Here is a 16,899-nt window from a genome sequence, read left to right on the forward strand (position 1 = left end):
ACAAAGCCATCGATAACATTCTAGAAACTTCAGATACATGCGGGCGCGTCCTGCGCTGAGCGATAACATTTGTTAGGCGGTGAAAAGCGTTCACCCGTAAAAAATAAACCCGTCCACTTGCTAATACGTATCGCGGACTGAGGCCATGGCTTCTGATCTACATAGCCAGCTGAAGCTCTCAGATGCGGGCACAGGCGTACGAGTACTGAGCTTCATCTCTACTTAGCCTCACGCATATACAAACTTTCGCGGTGGGCTATCCAGCTCCACGGGAATGTCCAGCCCGCGCCACGGGCGCATGCCTTGGACCGAGCATTGTGATGGTGACTACCGCGGTTGATGGCCGCGCCATGCATTGTCACTCGCTCTCGGAAATAAGAAAGGGTCTAGTCCACCTCGTCCATTATGTCAAGGACGACGTCGTGGGGTATTGACGACGGCGAGTGAGACAGGTTGATAGGTTGTCATGGCCTCGTCCCGCTGAAAGTGAGAGCGCAGCCAGAGCAGTAGAGTGATGGTGACCTCCATGGTGAAGGTGAGCGATTCCAGGTAGCTAGGCTGGTTCACGTCAGCGACGGCCAGCAACAAACTATGAAAAGCAACCACCTACTGTGCACGACGGTAGGCTTAGGGAACGTCGCAAAGTGGAAACAGGAGCTGGCTTCATACGGAGTGCAATTTGAAGCGGGCTTTGATGATTCGCGCCCGACAAGCGGGAGGCATCCCAACGGTTGGAGGTCATATGAGGCCGGTCAGTACAAAGAGGCCCGGGTTGAAACTGAAAGTGCAATCGAGACGCCCAGCCAAGAAGGCGACCGGTGCCACCCAGAACCGTCAACGTTGTCACCATGTGTCACAACGCAGGTGGCAAGAGCGATGGCAGGTTCCAATAGGCGGATGGCAGTGGACGGAGCAATGGACATAAAGAGCGCCTTGAGCGCTGCAGGAATAGAGGCAGCCACCTATGTAAGCTCATATGTTGGCAAATGCAGTCCTCCTACTTAATGGCAACAAGGCCTGGCATGCTGATCAAGGGTCCCCACCATGAGCCGGCGTCAAAAGCTGCAATCAGGCTGAGTTTGTGCTGCGTAGAAGAGACCTCAGACAGCAGTGCGCGAGAAAGGGTGTCAGCTACTTTTTCAGGGTGTCAGTGCGGTGTTCAATTGTCACGTTACATCGCTGTAACGTTAGAATCCAGCGAAGAAGGCGATCAGCCACTTTTCGCAAATGGCGCAGTCAAGAGACTGCAAGTGGACTAGAAGGCGGTACGACGATATAATGACGATCAAGATCAAGAAGCTGGAATTGCGATGATTGAACGACCGCAAGGACATCATTATGATGGTGTGACAAGGAATGCATGACGACTATAAGACGCCTACGACGTTATGACGATGGCATGATGAGTGTAAGATGACAAAGCTAGAATGACGGCAAAGCAATGAACACGTGGGCATCATGACTACGGCCCATACCTTGTGGCTAAATGTATGAGACAATTTGGGCCACTAGATTGGGACGGAAGGCGTGACGTGACGTCAGGGCGAGAGTAAGATATGCCAAAGCTTGAATCATGACAGTGGAACGACCCCAAGTCATCTCGTCCAAGAGCACTCGAGGCGCACACATGTAGACAACCTGGGTCACTGGCTAGACGTAATAGGATAGATTGAGAGATGGATAGACGGGCTGAAAACTGCGCAAGTAGCAAAACACGGACCATCATCATCATCATCATCATCAGCCTGGTCACGCCCACTGCAGGGCAAAGACCTCTCCCATACTTCTCCAACTACACCGGTCATGTACTAATTGTGGCCATGTTGTCCCTGCAAACTTCTTAATCTCATCCGCCAACCTATCTTTCTGCCGCCTTCTGCTACGCTTCCCTTGCCTTGGAATGCATTCCGTAACTCTTAATGACCATCGGTTATGTTCCCTCCTCATTACGTGTCCTGCCCATGCCCATTTCTTTTCTTGATTTCAACTATGATATCAATAACTCGCGTTTGTTCCCTCCCCCAATCTGCTCTTTTCTTATCCCTTAACGTTACACCTATCATTCTTTTTTCCATAGCTCGTTGCGTCGTCCTCAACTTAAGCAGAACCCTTTTCGTAAGCCTCCAGGTTTCTGCCTCGTACGTGAGTACTGGTAAGACACAGCTGTTATAAACTTTTCTCTTGAGGGATAATGGCAACCTGGTGTTCATGATATGAGAATGCCTGCGAAATGCGCCCCAGCCCATTCTTATTCTTCTGATTATTTCAGTCTCATGATCCGGATCCGCAGTCACTACCTGTCCTAAGTAAATGTATTCCCTTACCACTTCCAGTGCCTCACTACCTATGGTAAACTGCTGTTCTCTTCCGAGACTGTTAAACATTACTTTAGTTTTCTGCAGATTAATTTTTAGGCTCACCCTTCGGCTTTGCCTCTCCAGGTCAGTGAGCATGCATTGCGGTTGGTCCCCTGAGTTACTATGCAAGGCAATATCATCAGCGAATCGCAAGTTACTAAGGTATTCTCCATTAACTCTTATCCTCAATTCTTTCCAATCCAGGTATCTGAATACCTCCTGTAAACACGCTGTGAATAGCATTGGAGAGATCGTATCTCCCTGGCTGAGGCCTTTGTTTATTGGGATTTTGTTGCTTTCTTTATGGAGGACTACCGTGGCTGTGGAGCCACTATAGATATCTTTAAGTATTTTTACATACGGCTCATCAACACCCTGATTCCGCAATGCCTCCATGACTGCTGAGCTTTCGACTGAATCAAACGCTTTCGCGTAAACAATGAAAGCTATGTGAAAAAACGGCTGTTGCTCATAAAACGCACTGCTACCAACGTCATTGACAATCATATGTCACCTAAGTTAATCATGCAGTTCGCCACGCTCAACGTCGTCACATCAAACGCACCGCGCAGCAAATAAGGAATAGATGGAAATAAAGAGGCCGTGCTCAGCGCGTGAACCTGGCGTCGTATTTCGGCTCCTTTAAGAAAGAAAGCAGAGAATGTACACCGCTTGCCGATGCTAGTCGAGTGGTGGCTCCACTACGCGGCTAGTATGCTGCGAGGCGGACGTTTTGTGGGTGTCCCGTTCTGGTTCGCTAAACACGCACCGCTCGGTAAAGACGCTGTTTCGACCTATGCGAAATCACTGTTGAGTCCGATATATCTCTGGTACCTGATAGCCTCCAGAGCCCTGTTAAGGATCACAGCACCACTAACCTCTCGCACTTGTTATTACTGCCCTTGCCTCATCATTCGAGGAAATGTGTAATCAATAATAACGCTGTACATTAATGAAAACGCAATGAGAATGTTCAACGAAGCTGCGATTTTTCTTTCGAACACGCGGTTAACTTTCGTGCTATCACCAATAGCTGTGAAGGAGGGAGAAACGAATACTTTTTTCGAAGAGCATACACCTAAGCATTCCGGGGAATTGATAAAGAGCGGCCACATTTACTGTCTCCCGTACCTAGTTATACATACGGAGTGGTCCATTTGAAGGCGTGAAAGATGTTATAAGTAAATGCTCAGCCATGTGGGAAAGCTCTCAGAGATATATCAATCGCGATAAAACGTGTCTTGCTTCGAGTACCGCTGTTGTGTATGGCAGTCCCAATGATCCAATAAGGCGAGGTCGAGGAAAAGAAACAAAATACAAAATGCTGACATGGTCCTGCTCTTTCGGAGCGGCAAGCGGACGCAGAGCGGAGCCATGCTGAAATTACTGTAGAAAACAAAGAAGCACAACTGTCACCATGTTTACTACTCTGATACCTCGCGATCACACTCAATACATCGCACATCGTGCAAAACTGCCACATTTTCTATAAAATATTTGTCATATATTGATTTTTGCCCACTCGTTTTCGTACCTATTTTATTATAGAATAATTTTACTTTATTCATTCGTCCTGCAACTGTTCGCGATGCTTGATAACCAGTTTAACTCATGCTGTTTGCTCTTTTGGCATAAAAGTTATGCACGGAAGTGGAATCATAGACCGCCTATCTTTTACTCTGTATACTAGGTAAAAAGTAATAATGGCTCCTGTTAGCAGCTAATGTTGTTTAATAAGCCAAGTCAAATAAGAATACAACATAACTATTGATAAAAACTGGGAATTGCGAAGCAATGCATAAGAAAGGAATTGATATATTTACCAAAAATGACATTCCAGTGAAGTATCCTCAGAAGAGCATTTTTCATGGTGTGACCTTCTTGGAAACAATATATTTACTTGGCCCGTAAAATGACGCAGTTTCGGCTTTTAGGAGGCAATGTTTAGGAGGCAAGAAAGAAAACGCAGTGAATGCAGTGTCTTAGTAAGAGATAACGGCAAGATTGAGTGTGAGCAGAAAAGCTGTCCTCCGTTCGAACTGCGCTTCGGTAAGGCTAAATCAAAATGCGCCAAACGTGTCAATGCGCTTGCTTGCCGCGAGGGGGTCATACCTCAGATAAAGGTTCCACGGAGTTCAATTAAAGATTAAAATGGTTTTTATTTTATACATTCATGGTTGCGACGTGCCCGAATTTAGGCTCCTAGATAGCCCATCACCGATGAACTTCGACCCGTGACGTCATGCTACCTTGCCCGACAGCCTAATTAATCTCACGGGGACGCTGCCGAGTAAGCCGAAGTCATATTAGCCTCACGGCTTTCATCATGCCAGGCTTAGCAATGCAAACGGGCATGATGTCATAATGCAGAGTACATAGCCCTGATATATAATATTTTATTTGTTTATTAGCACTGTCAACCCACAATGGGTCATTACAGGAGTGGAACAACTACAGGAAGAACATACAAAGCGTTGCATTCTTTGGCAGGTAGTGGAACATAATTCATCAATGTTGATTTTCTAGGTGGAAGAATATTTTGTCAGAGGAAAACTTAGAGAAAACAGCAATTACTTGGTACATAAGATCAAGAAAGTGTGTTGCATACAAAGGCACTCAAGGTGCCAAACAAAAGTGATGCATAGAAAGACATACAAAGAATGTCCAGACCCTAGCTAAAGTAACATGCGTTATGGATAGGAACATTGCACTTCCTGTACTGTCCTCATAGTTGAGCAAATATTCTAACGAACGAACACTTTCTGGAAAACGCATTATAGAGCTATACTCATGAACAAATTAAGCTGACACGGGAGAAATTAGGTTAAATATGCGAACCTAACTTATTCCTGAAATTCACCTATTGATGATATTTTCACTATAGTGTCTGGTAGTCCGTTCCATTCATTGATAGCCTTAAGGAAACAACTAAATTTAAACCAATCAATAAAGACAGAGGGAGGGAGAATGTACATACTGTGTCTGTGCCTAAAATGGGTGTCTGGCTGGATGATAAAGTAATCGTTTTTATTTATGCTAGCGAGAAAATGAATGAAAAGAAAGATAAAATGTAGACTTTCAGGGGAACCTCTAGACTCTAGAGAGCGTAGATTGGCAATGCTGTCACGTTCTCAGAGGCAGTCATGCCAGCGTTCATCTAGGAGGCGCTGACTATTTTCGCACCCGAGAAGCCTGGGTTTCATTCCCAAGTCAGGCCGAAATGTACCAAATTTTATTTTCAAAACCAGCAGTTTACTTTGTTTAAAGGAACCTCCCTGATAAATGCGACTTCGAGGCTTTTGATGTTACCAAAAGCCTTTAAGGAGTACCAAAAGCGTTTAAGGCCCCTTAAAGGGACTGACAACCAATTTTTATGGCACCTATTTTCTTTAGTGCAGCAGAAAGCTTACCGATCAGAGTGTCTACTTATAAAACACACGGGGACGGTGGGAGATGGAAATTCAAGATGATCAAAACAAGAACAAGGTAAAAGCGGGTGGCACCATTTCGGCAAGTGGACTTGTCTTTTGCAATGCGACATATGCTTTTCTCCGCACAGTACATATAGGTATGGTTCTTCTAAAAAGAAGTGGGGCTAGGGCGGGTGGGCGAGGCCATGACCAAGGGCGCGTTAGCGGCGACGTTGTAGAATTAAAAATAAAGGCATGCTATTCAACGTTGTTGAGGGAAAGTGCAGCAGCGCCGTATGTCAGCCGACCGTGTGTTTTTCTGTGGTAGGGGCCTGCACGGCATGGCAGGGGGGAGGATTAACTGCTCCGCTAGAGGTCAGTAGCTATGGTCTCTTTCAGAAAAACGACAGTTCACTGACCTGCAGCAGAGCAGATAATCCCCGCTTCGTTGTCGTCACAACCCATTTCTGTTCTTTCTACATTTTATAATTAAGAACTCAGGGCCCCAGAATTATGCTGTAGAGGTCTACAGGCTGTACTCCTGGACACCTTTCTGTGACAATGAAGGGAAAGCTACGGAGGCAAAGTACACACAAGGGAGAGGACTTCTGAAAAGAGTCCCATGTTTTCAGCCACATTAGTTTAAGCTGGGGAAGAAAAAACATAAACACATTATTAGCACCAGTTAAATAAGATAAAACACACCACTGGATGTAAACGCTTACTTTTCCCTTCCGCGTCTGGGCAAATGCGAAACAGTCGCACGTGAAGCTGCGTCAATTCGGCGTCTGTTCCGAGCAACCAGAAGAAGTGTCGAATGCTGGTGGACAATTGGCACCGTAACAAATGTGCAGCAGCCTCGCACCCCTAGCTTTCCCTTCATTGCCACAGAAAGTTGTCCGCGAATGTACGGTCTATAACATGTCCAGAATCGAAATTTGCTTTATTGTCACTTTGACCGCTAAAAAGCAATATAGTTTTCAGGTTGCTTGCTACATTTTGATGTCTACATTGCTACATTTGATGTCTGTTTCTTGATATCATGTTGAAGGTAGTAGAAACGCTGTTGTTGGCACACTATCATTGCACACTCAGGCCTGCACTCTCGCAGCAGACCATATTCTCACACGAGCTCGGAGAGGAACCCACAGCTTGTGGGTGAGGAACTATTTTGTGCGCATATCTGGTTTAAAGTTAGCTAGCACATTCTAGCAAATTACCTTTTATAACTGTATCAGTGCTAGTACACTTCATCCACATTGGAATAACTTATTGTTTGTATGGTCTTCAGGATCCACTGCAGCTATGGCTTCAGATGACGCTGTGGAGGAAGGTGTGTTACAGGAGCTTGCTAAGAGATTTTCTGTATGCCAATGGTTTGCATAGTTCTCTTTATACTCTACTTGTGAATTGCTTTTAAAGAGTTTCCTTTTTGAGCCGCTTGCATAGAAATATTTACGAGAGTTTAAATTTAATCCATCATCAAGGTAAAATTTCAGTAAAACTCTGCGCGGGTGAGTTCGTACATGTCTATTAAAAGAGAATAGTGAAAACCAGAACGATCACAAAATGAGAGGTACATGGAAAAATGCGATACTAACAACTACTTTGATTCATTGCCCCAACACACATCTACATGGTGTCCCCCATAACTTGAGCCAAGGAATTTAATAATGAAAGGGACCTCTGAAGCGAACTGAACTAAGCGCATACTATTCGCAATATCCCAATGTAACTGATAGTTACTCCCGTCTCGCCCACAGCGAGGGCGATACGGGACTGGACGTGGGGGGATCGCACGACCACTTTCGGAGACATCCCGCAACACTACAGATTGAATTAATTCAAACACCCACCAGCACACGCAAAACTGAACGAGAAACAGGTGGTTGCCTGGAGGCAATTTTAGACACAGACGTATCCCAACCTGGCGATTCTTCACCTCTGCTACCCCAATATTTATTCGTCCGACAATTGTAAATTGTGCGGAGCCGGAGCAACGATGTAGCACATACTGTGTGCATGCACCGGTAGCGAGCAGCAGGAGTCCCCGATGAGTGCGGTAGAAATGGCAGTCTCGAACCGAGGGGTGCGTAGGGAGGCGGCCCTGCTTAGCAACGACCTTGCTGATCAACTGTGGGCCATCCGGCACGCCGAGGAAGCCGCCAGTGTCCAAGGCTTCGAAACGTCACCAAGGCTGTGGTGCTTATGGCCCTACCCCACCCAAATCTCCGGACATTTAGAATAGATGTTGCCAGTCCACTTGACAGAAATAAACCGTACAAATTTGATGACTATCCCAGCCTTTTTCGACGTGCTTTTACTCTTCGTGCCATCGGGCATATTTTGGTACCATTTTTTGGTCACGCCGCTGACGACGCCACCGGATTTTCACGTAATGAGCATTTAATGCTTTCGCTATAAAAGCGTGAGGAGCCATAAACGTGATCGAGCATCCCATTTACATTTCAAAGCCGGCGAGTCCACCGTGAGTGTTTACTTCCTTCGTCCGCGTTCCGCTCGCGTACGCGGCTATGCGGGCGCTTTTTGGGCGTCACGTTTTCGCTTGCTAAAGTCTCAACTTGGTAAAGGCACCGTTTGGCCACATAAAAACTCCTTGTCGAGGCTGACGCACCTTTAGTACCTGGTAGCCTCCAGGAAACTATCTAAAAGCGTAGGAGCACTGACCATTACCGCTGCTTCGCCCTTCAAGCAAAAGTGTGATCAATAGTAGACCCTGTACATTTGTGAACTTCCATATGTGAATGTTCAATGTAGCTGCATCTGCTTCTTAGTGCACACATCTCTCTTTCGTGCTATGACCAATTGTTTTGAAAGAGGGAGAAACCAATATTTTTTTTCAAAAAGCGTACGCTTAAGCATTGTGGGAGTCGAAAAAAATGGACACACGGTCGCACATACCTTGTTGTACTTAAGGAGTGGTCCAATTTGAGGCGTCAAACATGGTAGACGCATACATTCAGCCCTGCGGGGAAGCTCTCAAAGAAATACAAATTGTCCATAAACATGCCTTGCTTTGTGTACCATTGTTATACATTACAGTCCCAATGACCCGTTACCGCGAGGTAGAGGCAAAAAGAAAAGAAAAAGAAAAGCTGACATGGTTCAGCTGTTTGGAATTTTCGAGCGCACGTGCCTAGTACCCAGATGATGCTGCAGAGTCTTCAAAAACGAAGAAGCACTAGGGCGGCTGTGATTATGAATAAAATACTTTGTAATCACACTCAATGTATCCCACATCGCGCAAAATTGGGATCCTTGGTATTGCATATTTGCAATATATTGATATTTATCCACACGTTCTCAGTACTAATTTGAATTTAGGATAATCTCCCTTCATTCCTTCGTCCTCTACCTGTTTTCAATGCTTGTTAGCTAGCATAACTCGTATTGATTGCGCTCCTGGCATAAAACTTACGCAATAAAATAAAGTCTCAGATCGTCTATCTTGTGCTCAGTATACCTGATCGCCAGTAATAACGCTTCCTTTCTGCAAAAAAACGTTCTTTATGAAGTCCAGTTAATTAAACATACAGGAGAAAAGTCAGAAGATATAGAGAAAAGCTTCAAATTGTTAAATGAAGGCACAAAAAAAGGGAATAAAATATTCACCAATAACGATGTTTCAGCGAAGTATCCACAGAAGTGCATTTATCATATTGAGAGCTTCTTGAAAACAAGAGATGTGCTTCGTCTGTACGATGCGTAGATTTGACTTTTAGGTTGCAATGCCTGCGTGAAGAAAATGAAAGAAATGCGGTGTATAATTCAGAGATGACTTTAAATGTTAGTCTAAGTAAAAGCCCTTGTCTGCGCTCTAATTGGCTTTTCGTAAAGACAAATCAAAATGCTCCATGCGTCTCAATGCGCTCCCCTGCCGGCGAGGAATTCATACCTAGAAGAAATGTTAAGTGGTTTTCAATTTGACATTATTACTTTTTATTTTGTACGCTTATGGCTGTGCTGTGACGACTGCATTGACACACGCCCGAGGCGTACCTTCAGTCAGCCAGAACCGTAGAGTCGCCATGGCGTTGCGGAAGTGTGCTCCTGCAACGCCTCCTAGATAGCGCATGGACGATTCAGTTCAACTCGTGACATCATGCTACCTTGCCCAGCTACCTAGCCACAGTTGTCATCTCGCCAGGCTTAACAATGGAAATCAGCATAATGTGACAGAGCAGAGTGCCTAGGCTTCCTATCTAGGAGGCGCTGGCCTCTCTCACATCCCGCATGCCCGGTTTCAAATTCCACCCAGGCTCATATGTAGCAAATTTTATTTTCAAATCCAGTAGTTTACCTTGTTTACAAGAACCTGCCTCAAATATGTGATGTCACTTGGGGCATTTGTGCTTTTTACTATTTACGCCGTCGGCCAGTATAGGCCACATCATTTGGTCACACCGCCGACTACGATGAATTTTCGCGTAATGGGGCATATAACGCGTTCGTAGTTGGACAGTCATTTGCCGGCGCTTGCGTTCTGAGCTCCAACACAATTCCTTCGGTCGAGGGACCTTTGACTTTACGGTTGGGCCAAGAAATGAAAAAATCGCCGATTCTTTAACTACGAGTAATTGGAAATAAGATTAGTTGCTAAATTATTCGTATATCGGTGGCACCTTAGTGGTCTGCTGTTTTCTTCGGCCATGGACATCGTGTTCCATCTCCAATTGCACGCAACTGTAAATTGTAGATAAAAAATTTGATTTTTCGTGGCAAAGCCTGACGCACTGAAAGAAAAGTATATATAAAACGATTCTAAATAATATTCATTGCAGCAGCTGCCACCGATAGCGCGGTCGCCGCCTTCAATAGGAATTTTCAGCTTGCCTTGAAAGTCATTTCTTCTCGCATAGAAATAATGAAAAAAATATAAATTCGAAAAGTGCTCGTAAAATATTTCACTTCGCATGAAAGCAGAGAATCGAAAGAGAACAGCTTAATACAGCATTTCCACCATAATGAATTTACACGCTTAGCAACACGTTATCATGCGGCAGTTAGCTCAGCGTTTCCTTCAACCTTCCATCCTCATATGCTCATCATCAATCGAATCGACTTTAATGAACCGAAGGAGCAATGAATTCCTCGCTAACGCGCAGGCCATTAAACGTTTCAATAAAGTTCAGGCTGATCTTGTCGAGTGAAAATTCTAATTGAAAGCGGCAGTGACATTAACGGGGACAACTGATCTAATGAATGATCGAGAATACTTCTCAGTGCATTAACGGTTGCTACACACAATAAATTTTGCTTTTTATCGAGGGTGAACAGACACTGGCAATGTGAGTGGCAGCACGGTCTCAGGGCTGGAAACAAGCGCGATGGTGCACAATGGCACCTACCTACAAGAACTTCGAGAACTAAACATCCTTCCATGGAATAGTACTGAATATGTTACTAATGTTTGGCATGACGGCGTTGCCTTGCAGTCTTGAGGTCTGTTCGACCACCTACACCGCATTGCAGCCTCGCCAAGAGAAATGCACGTGACTGCACAAGATCATTGTGCTCCCACTAATCTTTATCATTATCCCTGTATGAGATGCTGCAGTCATTGCATTGTCTCTTTTGGTCACACACGCATCGGCGCTTAGCAGCCAAAACTACGTCATGGCACGTACAAAGTAGTACAGAGTAAATTTCTTGTTTTCAAGCAGCTGTCCAACGATAAATGCTTCTCTGAGGATACTGCGTTGAAACTTGAATTTTGACATCTATATTATTCCATTCTGTGGCTTGACCTAAGAGTTCTTAATGTTCGCTATCACATTGTTTTTCTCTTCTATTTCGAATAATCTGAGCTAGTTACGCAACATTTCCTGTGTAAAATAGGCGTTGGTTCTTTTGAGGTAATATACCGAGTACTAAATGTATGTTCTAGGTCTTTCCCCCTCATATAACTTATGCCAGAATGGCGCAGAGTACAAGTTGAACTGGCTAAAACGCATTGCACACCAGTGCAGGTAGCATGAATAAACGGCAAAACTTTGTAAGAAAAATAAAGGATAACAGTCACACGTTTAAAAACAGGATATCATGATCATCCTATTTATTTATTTATTTATTTATTTATTTATTTATTTATTTATTTCATACTTCAGACGAATATGGTCCAAGCAGGACGGGCAATACAATTTACAGAATATGTCAACTACAGAAAAGAGAACAACAAGAAAAGAAACTTGATAGTACCGGAGGAAAGAACACAAAAAGACAATCACCTAGTCATATAGTGCGTCATAAGGTTCTGTTAGGCAATTCCAGTAGGACACAGAAAACTTAAAAAGGAAAACTTATAAATTTCTGTTCTCGCAATATAAGGGGCTGGAAAGTGTGTTTGGTAATGTCGCGTAGATATTGTGGCCAAAGGGGAAAAATAGTGTCTGATCGTTAGCGATTTTACCGTTAAGAAGTAAGTTTAAAAAATTCCAATGACATTTCTTTCTTCTTCATTCATCTAGTTCAATGTTGTTAGCTTTCATGAGCTCAGAAGGAGAATCAGTGTACTTAAATTTAGAATAAAAAACCCTGACAGCTTTTCACTGAATCTTTTCTAACTTCCTAATTTTAAGTTCAGCGTAGAAATTCCAAACAAAGAAATATTCAAGCTTAGGCCATATCAATGTGAAATAGCTAAGAAGTTCGACCTTAGGACCAAATTTTCGCATCACGGACTATAATCTCACCGTCTTCTTGGTACATGCAATCACGACTGCGTGAATCATGCGTGATATCGTAATTGAGGTATTTCCCAGGTAACATTGCTAATGTAATCGGAAATGCCGTGACCTCGACAGTCTACCTACAAACCCTACTGCTGGGGAAATCAAGTGCGACACGCTCTTCGCACCTCCGGGTACTATGTAACTTACACGTGCATTCAACCGGTAGCACTCAAATGAAAAAAAAAACACATTATCGTAAAATAACGTAATACCTAAACATATTTACAGATACGTTTCTTTGTATGGCCTATCGGATGCAGAAAAACTGGTAAATTCTACCGCCCATTTTCGTCGGTTCAGGGTGCAGGCATTGTTCGTCATTTGTGTGTTCCTCACGAGGTATATGTTGTAGTTTATTTCAAGCTATGATTCTACACAAAAAAGTCAAGTGCACTTGTCCCTGCTAGAACCGCTCAGTATGCGCCCATAAAAAAACACTTTTCGCGAAAAAAGAAAATAAAAAAAAAAACCAGCGGAGACGTTGTACGTCTATCCTAACGAAAAAAAAAAACACGCCAAAATCACCTGGACGTATGCTATTCACAAGTACCTTAGTTTGTAGGTCTGAGCGTTTCAAGGGTGTTCAAAACTTTTCGAATTTTTGAAATTGAACTGTTTGTTATGTAACCAATACTTAGGCTATAGGTGAGGAGTCTGTTGCTGCTTTAGCAACTCCAACAAAACATCACATGGGCTAAATTGGCCTTAAATGCGAAGCGTATACTCTCATGTAATATTGGTCAAGCTGCCGGGCTTGTCAATGTATAATTTCGTTATACACAGCTATTAAATGGCACCTACTCAGACTATGCGCGCAGCTGGCGGCAAAGCGGTAGCGATGCGGATATGGCGAATATTGTAGAATCGTACGCAGCTGTTGACCTTTAATTAGCGCTATGTTGCTCCTAGGCAGGCCGGCGCATTGCTCGCTAGTCATTTGCGAGTTTACGGGCCTCTTTCTAGGCGTGCCTTCTGCCTGTTGCACAAGGGATTTGAGCTGTTGCAAGAATGCCAATGTGTTGGTGGTCGTCAGGTACTCGAATACGTAATCGAGCACGAGCAATGGCTCTTCAGTACACGATGCTGAGTGTAGGAAGGCCAAACAGATCTTTCCTGTGCCAGCTTCCAGAGCGCAAGCGTTTACCGCCCCGCAGCAGTCATGTGCGACGCGGATGAACCAGCGCGTACGGAACATGTAAATTCTGCTTGATAATGCAAGCTACATTTCAACAATATAGGCACTAACACATCTAGATGTGCTTAGCCAACGCTTTCTTGGTTTGCGTATTATTATAACCCTCGCTGGCGCTCGATTCAAGGGCGATGTTCTCACGCTATCATTTCCTGGTAGTGCATTATCTTCAATATACTTTGTGAGTCTCTACATCGGACACCTCGAAGTAGACCAACGGGATCCTTTCTGACACAGTGCCAGAAACGAGGAGGAACGGCACACTGCATTTCTCACAAAGGAGAAGGTGACGTGGCGGCCATGGCATATATGCAGTGACAAGCCATTCATGAATACCATGACACCAAAGCGAAATGGGTGAACCTTAATCACCAAGGAGGTGTTATGTTTATCATGACCGCAGTCCGGCCTTTCAGGCCGCGAGTTTACGCGCTAGCACTATAGCGTCGGAGAAGCGTGGTCGTCTGACCACACTTCTCCGACCCGGGATCAATTCCCATTCAGACCGAAATTTGCTGAAGTTTATTTTCAAAGGCAATTATTTACTTCGTCTAGAGGAACGCGCCTGACAAATTTGAGGTCGGTACGATCATTCTTCGACGTGTTCTTACTCTTCGGGCCGACAGCCATATTTTTCTACCCTCTTTCAGTCACACCGCCGACGACAATGCCGGATATTGGGGTAGTGGGCATATGATGCTTTCGCATTAAAAGCGCGAGCAGCCACAAAGGTGATCGAGCATACCGTTACCATTTCAAAGCCAACGAGTCCACGTCAAGTTTTATTTGCTTCGTCCGCGTACCCTCCTGTACGCGGTAATGCGAGCACTTTGTGTGCGTCAGGTTCTCGCTTGCTAAAAACCCACAACTCGGTAAAGACGCTGTTTGGCCACATACAAACTTCTTTTCGAGTCTGATATACACACAGTGCTTGGTGGCCTCCGGAAAGCCATGTAAAACCATAGGAGCACTGACCTCCCGCACTTTCTCTCATTACCACTGTTTCGCTGTTGGGGCAAAACTGTGATCAATATTGGACTCTGTAGATTTATGAATTTGCATATGTGTATGTTCCACGAAGCTGCGTCTACTTCTTAGTGCGCACAGCCGACAGGCACGAATTCCCGTCGTGTGGGGCCACACCAACCCTATACCACATTACGTGGGAGTGCACACTACACAACATAGAGCACCCCGACACGAACACCATGAAGTAGCAATGGGAGGCACCGCTGTCCAGCTCGGCCCTCGACGACGAGCTCAAGCTGGCACAGAGAGTTGCGAAGATGGCAAGAGGGAGCAGAGAACTGGACTAGGGGCCCCGACCATTAGCGATTTTTCTGACTATTCTTTTAATAATGTTTATCTCTCTATATGTCACGTTCGTGTTATGAACAAATACTCTGAAAGAGGGAGAACCCATTATTTGTTTCGAAGAGCGTAGCCTAATCCTTCTGGGAGTTGACTAAAAATGGGCACATGCGCTGTCGCACCTACCTAGTTGTAATTACGGAGTGTTCCAATTTGAGGCGTGCAAGATGTTAGACGCAAGCATTCAGGCCAAGTGCCAAAGATCTCGTAGAGATATGAATTGTTTTTAAACATGCCTTGCTTTCTGTACCATTGTTATATGTTGCAGTCCGAACCATGCATTACCGCGAGGCGAAAGCAAAAAACTAAACAAAAAATGGCTGTGGCTTACGTAAGGTTAAGCCCAGGATGCGAAGCATACTAGCCTTTATTTTAGTTGTTGAACCACTGTTTAGCCTGGTGAACTGCTGTTGCTTGGCTATATTTGGTTCGGCTAGACGAAGAAACAACTCATGCATTACTGCTTCGCCTTCAAGAGTGGAACGCGACAGCGTTCCCGTCGACCCGCCAAGGGGTGTAAGACAATGGGCTACAGGGCAGCGACTACGCGCCCCGCATTGGACGCGGTGAGCGTCGAGCAAAGCAGCGTTCGGCGCGGCAACGAAATGTGCGCCTGAGCAAGAGACGCACGCCTTAGAAACAGCTCGTTTCTAAGGCAACACCGCATTCACTAGAGGCGCTTTTGTACCGCTTTGAAGCATCGTACTTGTGGCTCAGTGGTAGCGTCTCCGTTCCACACTCCGGAGACCCTGGTTCGATTCCCACCCAACCCGTCTTGCAAGAGTTGAGCCAAAGCCACTTCTCCTCTGTCGTGACGTCACGGTGTCACGTGGTTTCAAGGCGACACCGCCGCGCCTGAGGAGCTGGGTTGAGCTCTCGTAATATGCTTCGCATAAAAGAAAAGCTGACATGCGTCAGCAGTTTGGGAGCTTCAGACGGACGTACGTGGTCACCGGATGACGCTGCAGTGACTTCAAAAAACGAAGAAGCACATGGGCTGCTTTGTTTAATACTCAAGTACCATGCAATCCCACTAAATGTATCACACATCGTGTAAAATTGTGAACTTTGGTATAGGATACTTGACATATATTGATTTTCATCCACTTGTTCTCGGTGCTATCTTGAATTTAGAATAATTTACCTTCATTCATTCGTCCTCTACCAGCTTTCGATACGTGGTAACCAGCATAACTTGTACTGTTTGCCCTTCTGGCTTAAGCTTATGCAAGAAAATCAAGTCTTAGATCGTGCATATTGTATTCGGTAAACCAGTTCAAATTTGTAACCGCATGAAATGCATGAAACGTTGTTTTAGAAGTCAAGCCAATAAAAGAGGAAACACATACAGGAGAAAAAAACATAAAAGCTGGAAATTGCTAAGTCAAGGCATAAAAAAGAAAACATATTTACCAAAAATGATGTTCCAGCGAAGTATCCTCAGAAGCGAATTTTTCATATTGAGAGCTACTTCAAACAAGAAATGTGCTTCGTCAGTAAACTGGCGTAGTTTTAACTTTTAGGTGGCAATGAGCACGTGACTAAAGCCAAGTGCGTGCGGTGTCTCATTTACAGATCAATTTAAATATTAGTGTGGGTAAAAGCTCTTGCCTGCGTTCTAAGTGCACTTCCGTAAGGTCAATGTCAAAACGCTCCAAGCGTCTCAACGTGCTCTTTTGCCGGCGACGAATTCATAACTCGAAGAAACAATGCATGGCTTTCAATTTGACGTTAATGTTTTTCTATTATACACTTGTGGCTGCGGCGTGACGTGTGCACTGACGCACGCACATGACATAGCTTTAGTCAACCAGAAC

General features: G+C 44.7%; 1 protein-coding gene across 1 annotated transcript in view; it reads right to left on the reverse strand.

The window, feature by feature from the left end:
* LOC135917052 (snake venom metalloproteinase atroxlysin-1-like) overlaps window positions 1–16,603 on the reverse strand; it is a 55,277-nt gene extending 38,674 nt beyond the window's left edge. Inside the window, exons 1-4 of the mRNA XM_070526720.1 lie at window positions 16,496–16,603; window positions 9,401–9,520; window positions 8,690–8,764; window positions 4,181–4,284 (exon numbers count right to left, since the gene is read on the reverse strand). The gene's annotated coding sequence lies outside the window, so the exon portion shown is untranslated. The remainder of the gene's footprint in view (window positions 1–4,180; window positions 4,285–8,689; window positions 8,765–9,400; window positions 9,521–16,495) is intronic.
* Window positions 16,604–16,899: the final 296 nt, after the last annotated feature.

Source organism: Dermacentor albipictus, chromosome 10, assembly GCF_038994185.2.
Source record: "Dermacentor albipictus isolate Rhodes 1998 colony chromosome 10, USDA_Dalb.pri_finalv2, whole genome shotgun sequence".
Classification (NCBI taxonomy): domain Eukaryota; kingdom Metazoa; phylum Arthropoda; class Arachnida; order Ixodida; family Ixodidae; genus Dermacentor; species Dermacentor albipictus.